This window comes from Canis lupus, chromosome 5 (assembly GCF_048164855.1).
Source record: "Canis lupus baileyi chromosome 5, mCanLup2.hap1, whole genome shotgun sequence".
Taxonomy (NCBI): Eukaryota; Metazoa; Chordata; class Mammalia; order Carnivora; family Canidae; genus Canis; species Canis lupus.
This window is the reverse complement of record NC_132842.1, coordinates 42009560-42026413: the sequence shown is the minus strand read 5'-3', so window position 1 is coordinate 42026413 and position 16854 is coordinate 42009560. Positions and strand designations below refer to the sequence as shown.

General features: G+C 40.8%; 1 protein-coding gene and 1 long non-coding RNA gene across 6 annotated transcripts in view; one reads left to right on the top strand and one right to left on the bottom strand.

The window, feature by feature from the left end:
• PPP2R2B (protein phosphatase 2 regulatory subunit Bbeta) overlaps nt 1-16854 on the top strand; it is a 439287-nt gene that overhangs the window by 88843 nt on the left and 333590 nt on the right. The window lies entirely within an intron of this gene.
• LOC140632951 (uncharacterized) lies at nt 2644-16471 on the bottom strand. The gene is made up of 3 exons (XR_012030597.1): nt 12639-16471; nt 5882-6023; nt 2644-3427 (listed from the first exon to the last, which is right to left on the bottom strand). It is a non-coding gene; the product is annotated as an uncharacterized lncRNA (long non-coding RNA).

The following is a 16854-nucleotide window of genomic DNA, read 5'->3' as shown; positions in this document are numbered from 1 at the left end:
CTTCTCACTTTGTGAGTCTGTGTCTAAGCAGTGGTACACCGGAGCTGACAAGGACCAGCTTCTGAGAACCGCGTTGTCAAATGTGCAGGATTGCTGCGAGCCGCTTGGTAAACGTGGCCATTATCCAAAATTAAGTTATGTAAGCTTGTGATTAAGTATATCATGTTTAAAATAATAAATACTAAAACTCATCCCCTCCTAATTCCTACATTTTTCTCCCTGCTCTAGAGATTACCAATCTCTGTATGGTGCATCTCCTCCCGGTTCCAAGCTCAGTGACCAAATACTGGTATCTTGACATCAGCCAAGTCGGTGGTGGGTATATTCACACATCAAAGTGTCAAATGCTATAAGCCAGGGTTTGATTTATAGTTTTGTTGATTGTCTAGGCTCAGCACTGTGTCTAGCTAACTGTGGGGTTCCCCATACCTGGCATTGACCTGAAAAGGGGGTGGTGCTTCAGAGATATTTATTGAAAAATGTGTAACTATAGAGAAATATGAATGAGTGATCATAAGGAGGGGAACTTGGGTGGCCCAGTGGTTGAGGTCTGTCTTTGGCTCAGGGTCGTGATCCTGGGGTCCTGGGATGGAGCCCTGAATCAGGCTCCCTGCTCAGTGGGGAATCTGCTTCTCCTTCTGCCTGTGTCTCTACCTCTGTCTGTGTGTCTCTCATGAATTAATAAATAAAATCTTTTTTAAAAAATGAATATAAGGAGGCCTAGAACTTCCCTGAATCCTGTCACTGCCTGTTGCTTAGGAAGAAATGTTCAAGAAGGTATTGACTGTATTAACTTTGCCATCCCTGGGGTGTTCCCTGGAACCTCTTTGCGTAGGTCCTGTGAAGCAGGGGAGACAATTCAGTGAGCGAGGGGTCAAGTTTCCCAGAGTGCCTCTGGGTAGACCCTAAATAACTTTTCATTAACACCTAATTGGCAGGATTGGCCTAGATTCTTAGGGCCTCAGTTGCATTCCTCAGTGGTGAATGCCACTTACATAAGCTGAGTGGGCGCGGGCTTTGAGAAATGTCCAAGGCTCGAAGGGGAAATTTCCCTTCTCTCCATTACCAGTTTGCTTACTGCAGTGAAGATATTTTTGGATTTTGGCTGAGTTGGTCTCTCTTTTTGGCCTGTGTACCCCTAGGGAATGGCTGCTCCTACAGATGGAAACTAATTGAAGAGTTACTGTGGGCCAGGTCTGCAAGCAGGGGGGTGTGGGGGGAGCCACAGGGCACCCTGGCAGTCCTGTCTTGTTCCAACTTCTGCACAGTTTTTGAGCTGAAACACTGCAGGAAGTGCTGTACTAAGCAAGATGCCCTGAGGTTTTCTAGAGCATAAGGTTTGCACCAGAATGAGCCCTCTACAGAGTCAGCTGGTGCTGTGGAGTGTAACCTGGAGGCAAACTGCCTGGGTTCAAGGCAGGGCTGTGGCTCGCAACCTGGATATCCACGGGAGAAAATACTTAACCTCTCTGTGCCTCAGTTTCTTCATTTGTAAAATGAGAATAATATCAATATATATGTATATATCAATTTATATATCAGTATCTATCTATCTGTCTATCTATGTCTATCTATCTCCTATTTTACAGGGCTGTTGTAAGAATTTAATGAGATCATTGAACCTTGCCTGGCATATGCTAAAATCTCAGTGACTCTTAGCTAGTTATTTTCTTTAAAGCAAAGATGCAGGAAACATCTATGGACCAATAAAAACCTGGCTACAGAAAAGTCCAGCTTGAAAAAAAAAAAAGTCCAGCTTGAGATGCAGCTTGGGAGCAAGGCTTATTTCAAGAGGCTTAACCAAAACTCAGGCTGGGTTTCCTGAGGCCTAATTAAGGAAGGCCTTTTTATTCTCCTATCCCATAGGAGGCATGTGTTACAGTGAAAAGGACAGGACTTTTAGAATTAGACAAGACCTGGGTTTTAAATAGGGGTTGAATAGCTTTGGGGGAAATTGTTTCATTTCCATGAGAGTAACCTTTCGAATCTGTAAAATGGGTCAAACTATAATACAGACCAGAGAAAAAAAAGGCTTAAATAAAATTTGGCATTATGGGGCACCTGGATGGCTCAGTGGTTGAGTATCTGGCTCAGGGCGTGATCCTGGGGTCCTGGGATCAAGTGCCACATCGGGCTCCCCATAGGGAGCCTGCTTCTCCCTCTGCCTGTGTCTCTGCCTCTCTGTGTGTGTCTCATGAATAAATAAATAAAATCTTTAAAAAAAAACATATGGAATTATACTGTTGGGCAAAGAGGTGCTGTGATTACTGAATTGGGAGGATCACTTCTAGGTCCTAGAAATTTCTGATGCTCCATGGGTGGTGACATTACCCCCACTAGGATAGTGATTGTAAAGAGTAAATGAGATGGTCTGTATACAGAGTTTAGCTCTCTGGTAAATAAGGAAGGATCCATTAACATTCAAGCTATATTCTTGCTATTTTTTATCCTATAGGAAACATTTTTGAGCACCTACTATGTGCCAGGCCTGTGTTTGTTGGGAGGAATAGGTAAGGGAAGACAGCTTATAGCTTATGTGACCTTGCACTCAGGGAGCTTCCTTCCATTCCAGCTGGGGAGAGAAAGAGTGAGAGAAGGAGAAAAAAAATACCTGTATATATTTTTAGACAATGATATGCTTTATGTAGAAAACAAAAAGGTGATTGGGTTAGGGTAACGGAGGAGGGGTCTTCAGATCATGTTGTCAGAGATGGCTGCCCTTCGGCTCAGATCCTGTGGTCGATGGAAGACTCTTTTTTCACCTTTGTGTCACTGTGACAAATGAGCGAAGATGAAGGGGAGTCCACATAAACAGGAATCCAGAGATCTCCCCGCGGGCCTAGCTCCAAGTCAAGATGCTGAAAGCATTGTGGTCGAGGTGGCCCCAACATCCTCCTGGTCCAGGGTGGGGTACCCTGATGTAACCTCTGCTGTTTCCATGCCTGCATGAGGCCTCTCTCTCCACCAGGTGGCAGTGTTCAATAATGAACAGTGAAGGCTTTAATTAAAGAGGGCCTCTGGCCGGCGGGACTACCGCAGGCCCCCTAACAAACATTTGCTAGGAGCACTAATGACAGTTATCCTTTCTGATGGCTGTGCAGGATTCCTGGCCTTTGTACAGTGACAAAGCGATTTCTTTCTAGATCTCCTTTCATTGTATGTCTGAAATAAACAATGTTTTCAAAGGGTATGGCTGAGCACACACATGCCCAGGTAATGTAGAGAGAGCTCTACAAAAATTATGACGTGGCATTGTTGCAGCAGCCTGGCAGTGACTCATATTGCTCCCACTTTATAGATGAAGAATCTGAGCATCAGAGGGTAGCAGCTTGCCTGGGGACGCACGGCTGGTATGTGACACTGCTGACAGGTTCAACTCTAGATTTGTCTGATGTCAAAGTCCAGCTAGTACCGTCGCTGTATTCCTCTGTATTTAAAGAAGACTTTCTACTAAGATAAGTGCACGGAAACAGAGCAAATTGTCTCCCATAGTAAGGTCTCATATTCTCCTCCATGTAATACTAGTGTTAATACTTTCAAAGGGAGTGCTTAACCCAGCTCTAGGAATAGGGGGGAACTGAAGGAAGGAAAGTTCCTATTTCTGAAAGACCAGAAACTTCTGAGGGCTTAGGCAGTGGCAGGTGTATAGCCAGAGGACAGAGGTGTTTGTGTTTTTTTTTTTTAAACTGTGACTGATAGTCCTCACAAGATGTCTTAAAAGAATCAAGAACAAACAGTCATTTATGGATGAATCTAAGTCAGAGAAGTGAAGTTCCTGCCTGAGGACTCACAGTGGTTCCCTGGAACACCCTGGAGGTTCCAGGGTCTTTCCCATTATCCTGGAAACTGGCTGATCAAAGATAGCTCCAAATTCTAAAACAGTAAATGATAATGTATTTCGAGAGAATATTTTACTAGCAGATGGGGGCAAATTAATATTTATGTGTTTAAGATTTCTACAGCTTGAAAAGAATTATTGCTATTTTGTCTCTAGGTGATGGAATGAGATTTAATGAGTACATATAAATGCACAGTTTATCATGATATTTTGGGTTGTGGCTCTACCAATTCCATATGTTCAGGTGATGGTAGCCTTGAACTAGAAGGGAAGTTACAGACACTCCTTCATTTTATAGCTGGGAAAGTTGAGGCCCAGAGAAGAGTGACTTGTTCACAGTTACCCAACCAGCTAATAGCAGGATCGGGCCTAGATTTCCAAAAGAGGATCCTCTACCAATTCCCTTCAGAGCACAGGAGACCAGAACTCAAACCAGAGGCCATCCAGAGTGGGCCCTTGTGGGCTGCTGCTGTAAGTTCAAAGAAGGCCCTGAGATCAAATAAATCTGAGATGCATCAAGTCAAGCAAATTTCAACAAATTTTAGTAGGAGTTGTCAGAACCTTTAATGTACTACTATTTCCTATGAATCTCCAAGAGGGAGCCAGAGTATTTGTAGTTTGCTAAAATTATTTGACCTCAAATTCTGATTACTACTATGTTCATTAATGGCTCACACAACAATGTTGAGTTGACCACAACTGGGAAAACAATGACTTAATTTTTGTTATGCGTCTTTCCCAAAGCATTTGGTCGTAGAACCCCATGTTGAAGAGTATCTTGTAGAATAAATATTTTGGGAGCACACTTAGGAACTGCTTCAGTCAGCTACGGATAAAACAGAACCATCTCTGAGTCCCAGCATCCAGCTAGCTTGAGAGCTGTGGTTGGAGGGCTCATCTACCTAGGGAATATCAAGTGTCCTCAGAGGAAATCCAGGCTTCAGAAAGGGAAATTAAACAGAGTAGAGAGCCACCCTTGTGAAACCTTCCCTATGAGATCTGAAAAGGTCAAGCTAATTTAATTGTTCTTTGGGAGGAGGGCAATCTTTTCATACAATGTTTTAGAAATGAGCAAAGATGGTGAGATTTCTGTACAATGAATTAGGGGGGTGTGTCATTAAAGCCAGAACTGGGGGAGTCAGATAAACACAGGTTTGAGTTCACACTATGCAGTGTGTTAGCAGTGACTCTGGGCAAATTGTCCCCATTGACCTCCAGACTCCTTAAAATGGGGATAATTACATTCTGGGAAAATTGGGATAACAAGAGCACCTATGGGAAAAGATGGAGAAAAACACAGACAGTAGCATCTTTATCCAAAATAGTCATGCAGAAACCACTTGGGAAGAAACGTAGGACTCCAAGAAAATGCTCAAGTAACAAAATATGCTCAGTCGACTGCTCTGCATAGTAAGAGGATAAGATCTCTGAGTGTGGGTAGAGAACTAACCTGGTAGACGAAGAGAAGCCAGTGAGAGGTGAGGCAGAGAGCACGTAGCAGAAGGGGAGAGAGGGAAAACCTCAGTTCCTTGACAGGCCCGCTCCCTACGGTGCTAAGAGGAGGAATTCTGCAAAGAGCAGTGCTGTAAGGTGTTTGTTTTCACAGGAAATTCCCCAAGCAGTCCCAGGCCAAGGTGTCACCTCACAAAACCTCAGTGAGGATGGTAACTCTCCCACATTGATTGCTTGTGTTGGTTTTGATTTGGAGGTAACTGACACCAGGTAATGACCACCAGAGAGGGGTGTTATAGGGGGCCAGGGGAAATACTCCTAAATAGAGAACTAACCGAAGAACATGGGCTTTAGCTCACTTTACAAAATGTGTTCCTGCCTAATTGCCTTGATCCAAAATTGCCTCGATCCAATTTGTACACATTTAATACTGTTTTCTCATTAAATTGCATCATCGTCTCAAAGATGAGTCAGCACAGTGAAGGAGAGCAGCTATGGCCTTCCAGTCAGGGGCCTGGGCTCACCACTCTGCTAAGGAACTTTGAGCGCCATAGGCCAGTTGCTTAGCCCACTGGACCTTGGTTCACTCACCTGTAAATCAAGGAGAAGCAGGCGTGGTGATTCATGAGGCATTATCGCCTCGCAGAAATGGGTATGGAGTCCTTGTAACCTGAGTTCCAATGTCACCTCTGCCATCATTTAATTTTGAGGCTTCCAGCAAATGCCTTACCATCTGTGAAATAAGGATTATCAGAATCCAGTAAGGGTATGCTTGTAATTCTGAAATGGTATCTCTGGTTGGGTCTCCAGTTGGTATTGGCTTCTAAGACTCTTAGCTTTAAACTTTTTTGTCCTGAAATCTTCTTATCTGTTTACTGTGTGCACACACACACACACACACATAAACACACACACACGCTTTGCTAGATCCTTCTCCCTCATCCTGAAAAACAAAAAAAGGGAAGCACTGGAAACCAAGTGAAGGCAAGAGGATGGGGAAGGGCTGGCCTAAGCAAAACCTTTGACCGACCCAAAGGAAGACAGTCATAATGCTCTTCACATCTTAAGTGATTTTAGGGTTTGGAACACATGTGAATAAGGAAGAGCTCATACCGCATACCAGACAAGTAGACCAGGTAAATACAGACCTGGAAAGACAGATGGCAGGGGGGGTTATTGACCCTTTCCTTTTTCCCTGAAACTCACAGCTGGCTGTCTCAGCAGATGAATCCCAGACTAGCTGAATCAGCTTTTGCCAAACCTCTCTCTGAATCACCCTAACTGGTGACTCCGTAATTCACTCAGATCTCTAGGAACACACACAGGCAAGGACCAGAAATTGCCCAACCAAAAGTGGGTCACAGACCACAGATTACTGTACTAAGTGGGCCACCATAGAAAATCCATTTGGTTTGTGATTCATTTCTCTTGAAAAGAGCTCTTCCATGGGGCACTAAGGTCTTTTTGGCTCTGGATTATTAAGGCTTAAACATCTAGTACTGATATAAGGTAGAATTTAGGTTGGAAGCTATCTGTAGGTGACTGGACCAGATTGTAATTTTCTGTCTAGAAAATGAGTTTTCAACATCCTCTTAATATATAGTCTTAGTCTATAAAAATACTCGTAATATTTAAATACTCTTAGTGCTCTTAATATGTAAAAAGCACCACCAAACAGAAATATGAGCAAAGGACAACTCATAAAAAGAATAAATATCTAATAACCATATGAAACGGTATTCACATTTAGTAGTAATGAAAGAATTAAAATAACAATGAGATGCTAATTTTCACCTAATATATGAAGTTGATAAGTATGGAACAAAACAGATACGTTTCTTTGGTGAGACAATAGATAGATACTACATTTCTGGAGGGCAGTTCAGTGATACAAAGCAGAGGTTTTAAATGTGCTTACCATTTGGCTCTGCAATTCTATTTCTTGGATTTTATTTTAAGTAAATAAGCATGGAAACATAAGACGATTGAGCTATAGGGAAGCTTATCAGAGCCTTCTCTCTCCATAAGCTTTTTTTATTATGAATAATCCAAGTAGGTATGAAGAGGAGAAAATTATGGTGTATCCAGATAATGGAATATTCTGCAGGCTTTAGAAATCATATTCACACTAAGTTAAGTACAAAAAGACAAATTATGCAACTTTAATAATTTAATATTTTTATTTTAATATTCCTTTAAAAGACAACAATAACAACAATACAACAAGAACAAATAACATTATGTGGATATGAGGCCAGAAGCTGGGGCAAGAGTTGTTCCAAAATGTGATGCCTTGTTTAGTTCGGTTGGGAAGGTTGGGGCGTGAAGAATGACTTTTACTTAATTCTTTTTCTGTACCAATGGAATTATTACACTGAGTGCAAATTGCTTTCGTAATCAGAAAATAGCAAAGAAGGCAGAAAATAGAATAAAAGATGGGAAAAGATATGGGGGAGGTACCACATGTGATGAGAGAGGGCTTACAGCGTCAACAGGCTGGAAATAAAAACCTGTCATTTTACTATAGCTTCAGAAAGTTATGACATATCTTCCTCAAACATGTGAAGACCTGTCACCTGTGGATTTAGGGCTGATGCCATGCTTGAAAGATGTTGACCTGAGCTCTGAGTCTAATGTGTTTAGATTTGTTGTACTACCTGGTCCACTTCCATTTAGGTCTGGTGGCTTTCCATTCTAATTTATTATGCCTCTCTCTTCAGATCGTGGGTGATTTTAATTTAAAAGAACATGTGCTTGTCTTTTCTCCCAGTAGCTTTTGTAGGTGTGGAATTAGAGAGTGTCTGATAGATGGATTGCCCTCTGTCTGTAGCAGAAAAGGTCCCGTATAGGACCAAGGGAACCTAAGGAAGAAAGAACCTCAGAGGTAGATTAAGACCTGAACCAGAGGTAGGATGACTACTGCTCATTAAGTCTTGATACAACTCTCTGTAGTGTTATCTAACAAAGCCATCCCTGTGGGGGGTAAGGAGAGAGAGCTCATAGTCAACTAAAATCGATGAGGTCATTTCCCTACTTAAAACCTATCAGTGGGGACTCTTGGGTGGCTCAGTGGTTGAGCATCTGTCTTCAGCTCAGGGCGTGATCCCGGGATCCCAGGATCGAGTCCTACATTGGGCTGTCTGCATTGAGCCTGCTTCTCCTCCCTCTGCCTATGTCTCTGCCTTCCTCTCTCTCTCTCTCTCTCTCTCTCTCTCTCTCCGTGTGTGTGTGTGTCTCATGAATATATAAATAAAATCTTAAAAAAAAAAAACAACCTATCAATGACTCTGCCATGGCTTTCAGAGTCAGGTTGAAAAATCCTTAGCCCAAGAAAGAGCTGACTCTTCCTATTGACGTCTTAAGGTCCATCTCTCATTGTTGCCTCCCCTCTCTGCTCTAGTCTTCCTGCTTCTTCCTCATGGTGTCACACCTCTCTGTGTGCCCCCTAGCCAAATCTAGAATGCCTGTCACACGCTCACCATCAGCTCACCACTCATTCCCAGTCTGTTTTTCTGTTCCTCCAATCCCTGTGTCTCCAACCCTTTCCCGTGCCTGCCTCACTCCTGATAATTCTTCAGTTCTCAATACCTACTACGAACACCACTTTCAAGGATACAGAATTCTCTCCTTTCCACCCTGCCCCACCCCTGGCTAATTTAGCCCCTCCCTCATAACCTTAGCACCTCACACTCAGCACCACCTCACTGGTCTACTCTTTCGTACCTAAATTAATAAGTATTCATGTTCGTGCTCTCTGCCAAGCAGTGAACTGAGTGCTGGGTGGAGATAAAGCAAATGAAGGCAGAAATCCTGTCTTCGTGGAGTTCCTAATCTATTGTAGCACTTGACACTCTACTATAATTACTGGTTTCCTTCTGAGTCTCCTCCACCAGACTGTAGGCTTCTTGAAGTCTGGATCATGTCTCAATCCACTTTAATTCCCCAGTCCCAGAAATGTCAGGCACTCAGTAAACATGTGTCAATCACTGAACAATTGGATGAAGAAATTAATGCCAACAAGACATGCTAGGCAGACAGGTTTTGAGCATTTACTACAAAATTCTGTTTAGTTTCAATTACATTTGAAGACAAAGATCGTAGACTTAGAACTTCTAGGGTTCTACTGCACTCTCCCTTTGAATTGAAACATAACCCTGGATTACTCAGAGTGTTTTTCTAGGTGTTTGTTAAAACACCTTGAAAATGTTGGATCTAGCTGGATTAAGACTGCTGTGTAAGAACATAATATAGAATTGGAGGCAGTTTTAAACAATATCTCAGCAACTATTTTGAATGATTTGGATCCCACATCCACCCACTCAATAAATGGATGATCTTGAGCACATACTTTAATTTCTCTCTGCGTTTGTTTTCTCATCTCTGAACTGTGGGTTATAGAACTCAGTGCAGAAGGTTGCCATGAGGTTTAAATGAGTTAAGACCTATAAAGAACTTAGCTCACAAAAGGTTAAGTACTATGATGATAAAGCTCATTATCTGAAGCAGAAGGGATGGAGACAGTATTATGTACTGATTAACACTGTGGCCTTTGGAGGTGGACGATGCTGAGTTTGTATTCTGGCTCCGTTATTTATTAACCGTGTGATTGAGGATAGGTTACCTAACGTCTCTGAACTATGGCATGCTCTTGCCTAAATGGAGTTTAATAACAGATAGATCACGGAATTCTTGTGAGGATTACATGAAAATCATGGATATAAAGATTTAAGACAATTGTCGGGCACATGGAAAGTGATGAGTAGATGTTATTTTTAATAGTTATGATAATAAGATAATGAGGTTGGTTATAGAAGATGGCCAACACTGACTCTATAGTTTCCTTACCTTTCCTTAGAAGGAAAAGACATCTTATGTATGTAAGCAGATCAACTAGGTGATATGCCCTTCAAAACGGAAAACATCTCCCTAGGATTGAGATATTGGAATGAATATGAAGACCCAGTTCAACAGAGTGGAGGGCTGGTAAAGACACAGATAAGGGCTAGAGACACTGCATCCTAAAGGTCCTCAGGGGAAATGAAAGATGCGCTCTTCACAGATGTGCCTGAAGTTTGAAAGCCTGAGGCCCTCAGCAGATCTGTGGCTCTAGCTACTTGGTGTCCTATCTGAGGAATTCTATTGATTATTTGATTAATGTCTTGGAACCAACATTTGAAGAAAAATAGCAAATACGATGTTTGGTGATCTTTACCCACTTCTCCATTTATTTGATCCTTTTTCCTAGCCCAAAGATCACTTTATATTTTGAGCAAGCATATAACCTTTGACATGAAGTCCACACAGTGGGTGTGATTGTAGCCTTTCCTCCAGGATTCTCTGTTTCTTTATCAAGTGATAAGTACATCTGTGCACTGACAAGTGGGAAAGAAGGAATTTGGTCCTGGAATCTCCTCTCCTCTAACCCTACAACTAGTCCACTGGTCTTTTGGGTAGTTAGAAACAGCTTAAAAACAGATGCCCTTTCTTTAAGAATTTTTTTGCCATATGAAATTATTGCAATAAATATACAAAATTGTTATGACTATAATGTGATGACTATAACGACCATAATGCCCATGAGATTTAATTGCATATAAGATACATAATGCTATGTGCCAGCCACCTCTCCCTTCTCCCATTGCTACCTAACTTAATCTTCAGTGATCCTACCTCAGAAGATGTGTTTGCATATCTCCCATTCATTAGCATCTACTGAACTTCTACTTCTCTCTCAAGACTCAAGTTAAACACATCCTTTGAAGAAGCCATCCCTAGCCACCTTCTCTGCTCTGGACTAAATAAAAGTCTTGCTCTGTCCTTCTTCGCTGCTAGCACTGTGCATGGTACACTCTCCTGTCATTGAATTTGTCATGCTGAATTGCAATTATCTGTTCACATGATTGGCTCCTATTCTAAACTCTGAGCTTCTAGAGCAAGACCACCTGAGGGGTTTATGAAAATGTAGATTCCTGTGTCTGATTCCTCATTTCCTGAATCAGATTTGCTGGGCACAGAATCTGAAAAGCTGTATTTCCAATAAGACTTTTCCTGCAACAGCTTAAGCCCTCTAAATTTTAAAGCTCACTTCTCTAGAGAGCAAGGCACTTATTTGCTATAGGCAGTGATGTATCAGGCATTGAATTCCACTTGAAGAATGCCTTGGCTATTCATGTCTTCCCAATAAGAAATTTTTGAGTCTCAAAATGTATTAGCAATTCTAGAATATATACATGCATGTCTGTATTGGTTTGTTTGCTTGTTTGTTTTTTAAATAAGTTAACTCTTAAGTCTATCAACTAATGTGTTTGGCACTGGGGGAGTTAATAAGAGGAATGGAGGGTACTCCAGGTTTGAAGTGGTTATTAATTTTTTTTAAAAAAAGCATGATGACAATATCCTGGGTTATTTTAAAAGCTGGCTGACTGAGTAGGACATATTTTTCTTTCCAAGATCAAAAGACTAATCTTTGGTCAAATGCAGGTTGATAAAATCATGAGCAAGCTCTTTGGGGAGTGACCAGGGCAATTAGTTTTCTGTGATGACAGCTCCACATAGTTGTGGATCAGATAGGAGAACGAAGAGCACAAGTCAAGAATTCAGGCAGAGTTTTTTCTGTTCGTGGGATATGAATGTGTAGGAAACAGAATTGTGCATGGACCTTGTAATAATAAATAGGAATAATTCTGAATAACAAATATGTGGAACTTCAATGCTAGGGAATTGGTTTAATTCAAGTTAGCTATATCTTTTTGTAAATCCTGAGGAACACATGCCTTTGCCTTTATCCTGTGATCTAATGATTTTGTGGATACCTCTTTTGAGTCCATTTTCCCAGAACTCCTGAGAAGTTTGACTCTTGTCAATCATAACCTGTCAAGTGACCAGATATAGGGACAGAATCCATAACTCCTTCCAGGTAGAAGTAAATCAGAGCACTTGCACTCTGAGAGGAAACTCCTTTGATCTGGTTCATCTCAAGTTGTTTTAAAAAGAATATTTCTCTCAAGAATCATTCAACAAGCATTTATCACATGACTTTATTTCTATAGATCTAACATTACTATGGGTTGGAGATATCTTGCAAGATGCTAATAGGTAAGGTACTTATATTTATCTGGGAACACAATAATTCATAATTTTATTAGAGGAAAATGCATTTAGCATTGTATAGCTGAGTGCTATACTCTAGCGCCTTGCTGCTCAAAATGTGAGCTGAGGACCAGTAGCATTGGTGTCACCTGGTACTTATTAGACATGCAGACATTCAGGCCCAAATGCAGACCTACTGAATAGGTATCTGCTATTTAATAAGATCCCTAGGTGATTTATATCCCCGTTAAAGACTTACCAGTGAATTTTTGGATCCATAGTGAGCTGGATGCATTAGAATCACCTGGGGGCTTGTAATTATTTCCATTCCTAGGCTTTAACCCTAGTGTATTACATTTTAGCTCAATGAGTAAGAGTGTGAGCTCTTGGTGAAGATTGCTTGGGTTTAAAGTGTGATTTGCCTCTTACTAGATGTGTTAACAATCAAACAATGTGACCTGACTGGGTCTGTTACCTCATCAGTGAAAGAGGGAAATGATAACTATTTGGCAGGGCTGTTGGGAGACAAGATATTATGGTCTTGGTACATAGGAAGTAATAGAAGAAATGCTGGCTATATTTATTCTAATAGTGAAGTTTGAGAACCACCATGCTGTGGAAATGTACTTGGTTTATTTTACTGATCAGAAAATACATTTTCTCGGGCAAGAGTTGAGTGCGTGGAGAAAATGCTTAGTAATTCCATCACCACCATACCCTTAACATATGTACATGGGTATGCATTTGGTGCATGTATTTTCCTGCATATCTGGACATTTTTCAGTGTTTAAATTTTCCAGAGGTACAACTGATCTACTGTCTTAAAAACTGGCCCAGGCATCATTTCAACATTGATTATTCCGCGCTATCAGGGAAATATCTTTATTAAAGGGTCCTTATACACTCAGGGGTACTGGAGAATTAATACCAGTACTTCTAGTAGGAGTGATGAGTTCAGATGGGGGCTAGACATTGACCCCATGCTCCCTCTGTTGAAAAAGAGTCTCTTTTGGTAGAACTAAATTATGTTATCTTTTCATCTTCAGGACATGCTTATGTAACGTGGTATTTATAGGCAAAAGAAAATTACACATACACACGTAGCCTAGTTGACCTCAGATAGCAATCAGTAGAGTACTCATACCCCAGTTTAGAAATAATGGAGAACTTTGTCCTTCCTTAGTGGCTGACCAAACTAGTTGATGCTATTTAACAAAATTTCTGCAGTTCTCTTGTAACACATCTATTTGTTTTCTGGCTTTGAAAGTCTTGCTAAAATATCCATGTTTGTTTTTAGGTGTATGCATTCTTCCATAGGAACTTATCATTAGATGCTGTTGTCTCAGTGACTGGTGTTTCTTACGTCTATTCTTAAAAGTTAAATGGGAACAGTAATTAACTCATAAGATTATTGTAAAATTGATGGCCCTCAGTGCAATGTTTAACACAGGTTGAGTGCTCCATAAGTGGTGGCCATTATATTCTATCCACTCCTTCAGTAGTGGGGTTCATTTCCTTCATCAATTCATCAAATTCAGTTTTGTATCACTGAATTTCATTTTGTCATTTATATAACAAGTATTTGACTATTGAAATAACACTTCTGAATTTATTTTTGCCTCTCCCCAACTATTTTGATGTGAAGTTCTCCTCAGCTCAAAGTAAAGTGCTTATTGCATGAGTATATGTGGCAATTCAGTTGAGCTCCATGTTGGCAGCTGGCTGTTCCCATTGTTCCCTGGATGATAAAACTATATATACTCCCAATGCCTTGGTAACATTTTTTGCAAATGACTTGGAGTATTGTATTTCAAAGGTATTATATAAATTGTAAATATAAATATATAAGTGTATGTGTATGTATTTTGAATGCAACAGTTATAGGTCAGGTAAATAAAGGAAGTAAGCACTGTATCAGAAGCCATATTATAGGGGTGTTTGGGTGGCTCAGTTGGTTAATCATCTGCCTTTGGCCCAGATCATGATCATGATCCCAGCCCAACACTGGGCTTCCTCCTCAGCAGGGAGTCGGTTTCTCCCTCTCCCTCTGCCTGCCGCTCCTCCTGCTTCAACTCTTTCTCTGCCAAATAAATAAAAACTTAAAAAAAAAAAAGGATGCCATGTTATAGATTTATGCATAATCAGTAATTTTATTCAAATGTGTATCCATGAGGATTTCTCATTATATTTTCTAGGTTATAACTCAGTGATCTGTTTGATTAGTGGGAAGGCATATAACTCGGTACCAGTCATTTGGCTTTTGGTTTGTAAAGCAAGGGCTTCTAAATGGTGTTGTTCTTTAAATACATTTTATGTGTTAAATTCAGATAGGTTTTTTTTTTATCTTTGTGGCTATACCCCCAAATTTACTGTGATTATAGTGCCCCATCCCTTTCACTTATTATCTACTGGTTGCTGTTCATTTGCTATCATTGGGTCTCAAGTGGATAACAATTCAAGTTGGCCATTTTCGAAAGAATGTGACTCACACCTCTAACAGCCAGGGTTAGTCACATAATCTCATTCTCTCACACTCTTCCCAACCTGGCTGTAATCTCCTACCATTCCAGGTGACACAGACCGCTTGTAATGTTGTTCCTTATAAAATTGTTCAATTGAAAGCAATAGAAACCAACTCTGGCTAACTTTTGCAAAATAGGACATTTTTGGCAGAATCTAGGTAGCTCGGCAAACAGAAAGTATGGCCGAGAAAGGGCAGGAATTGGGGCAGTGCAGGGTGTCTAGATGTCTCTCTCATCTGGAATCTATTCAGAATGAATTGGCCCCAATATTTTTTTTTTTTTCTGTCCTTGCATTGCTCAGCTCAAGGTCCAAAGTCTTAGGAGAGAAAACCTGATTATCTGAGCTTGGATCACAGGCCAGGCATCTTGATGGACATGTTCACTAAGATCATAGGCACTGGTGGAGGATGATGTTACAACTCTAAGGAATGACTGAATGGATGGGGGGTGGGGGAAAGTCATCACAAGCACTTTATAGTATTGTTTACCTGGTTATGATAAATGATTATTATAGAAAATGTATCCACCCAAAAGAAGACTAAGAAGTAAAATCAAAAGGGCAATAAAAGAAGAGGGAGTTTACTCCTTTCCTCCTGTGGGAAGATAATGAAGATCATGATAATATTTTCAGTTTATTCGGGTAGGCAGAATTTTTTATCTGTATGACTTCAGAATTAGAAAGTGCTAAAGATAATAAATTTCAGTGATTCTGAAACACTGGGGTGGACCAGCTGTATTAAATCACCATGGAGCTTTAATAAAATTGGGATTTTAGAGTCCCAGAAATAGTGTGTTATTTAAATCTGGAGTTTATCTCTGCAAGTAAATTTGAGGAACTGCCAAACCAGTAAGTAGAGACCTCAGAGGGCCATTTGTCTGGGCCTCACAATCAATGAAGAATCTTAAATGTAGATGATCAACTTTATCTCTCCATGAGATTGTATGCTATCACAGAACTAGCTACCAGGATTGACAAATGGCAGCAGTCACACTCTTGATGTTGCATCCACCTAAACATTTGGGCACCAAGAATGAAATACTCATTATGTACTATTTCTTACCTGGTATGTGGCACACCTGTGTATTCACCTGTATTGCACTAAAAGCATTAATTTGTTAATTGCAAACCTATGAAATATGCCATAATTTTGGTCACCCTCTTCACATATCTTCAAGCAAGGAGTCTGGTCTCTTTTGGCATCTGCGAGGCACAAGCCTGACCTGCACTCATCTCAACGCTAGATCCAATACTTAGAGTCCTCCTAGGGACACTGAGGACTGCCTAAGTGACAATTCTTCAGCTGCACATTTGTTATCACCTGGGAGTTTTTAAAAAGTACTGATGTTTGGCATCATTGCTGACCAATTCAATCTGTACTGGGGGCGGGCCCCAGATATCTTTATTTTTCAAGGGCTTTCTAGGTGATTTACTTTACACATAGCCAGGTTGAGACCACTAGACTCAAAGTAAAAAAATACACTTGTCACACACTTTGGGATTCATGGAACAGCTGTCAGGCTCTGAATTCTGTCTTTGAATGCAGCACCGAGGAAAGCTATTCTCCAAGCACGGTTGTGTTGCTTATGTCAAAGATTAGCAAACTCCTCATCAGCTGTGAGAATCCAGTATATGCAACTTCCACTGTGCAGCCTTCCTGGACCCAGCCAGGCCAAGAGGACCATCCTGTCTTCTAGTCCAGGATTCACACATAGATATCCGTTACAAATGCAAATATATAACCTCCAACCTTGTATTTCAAAAATTTCAGGGATAGGGCCTGAGACACCCTGTCTTTAGTAAACTCCTTAGATAATGCTGATGTGCAGCCATCAAAGAACACATCACTCTAGTTCCCATGGCATGTGTCCATACTTTTCTTATTACACATTCTCTCAATTGTAGTTACTTATTTACCTTTCAAATTCATCTACTAAGCCATGTGCTCTTTAAAG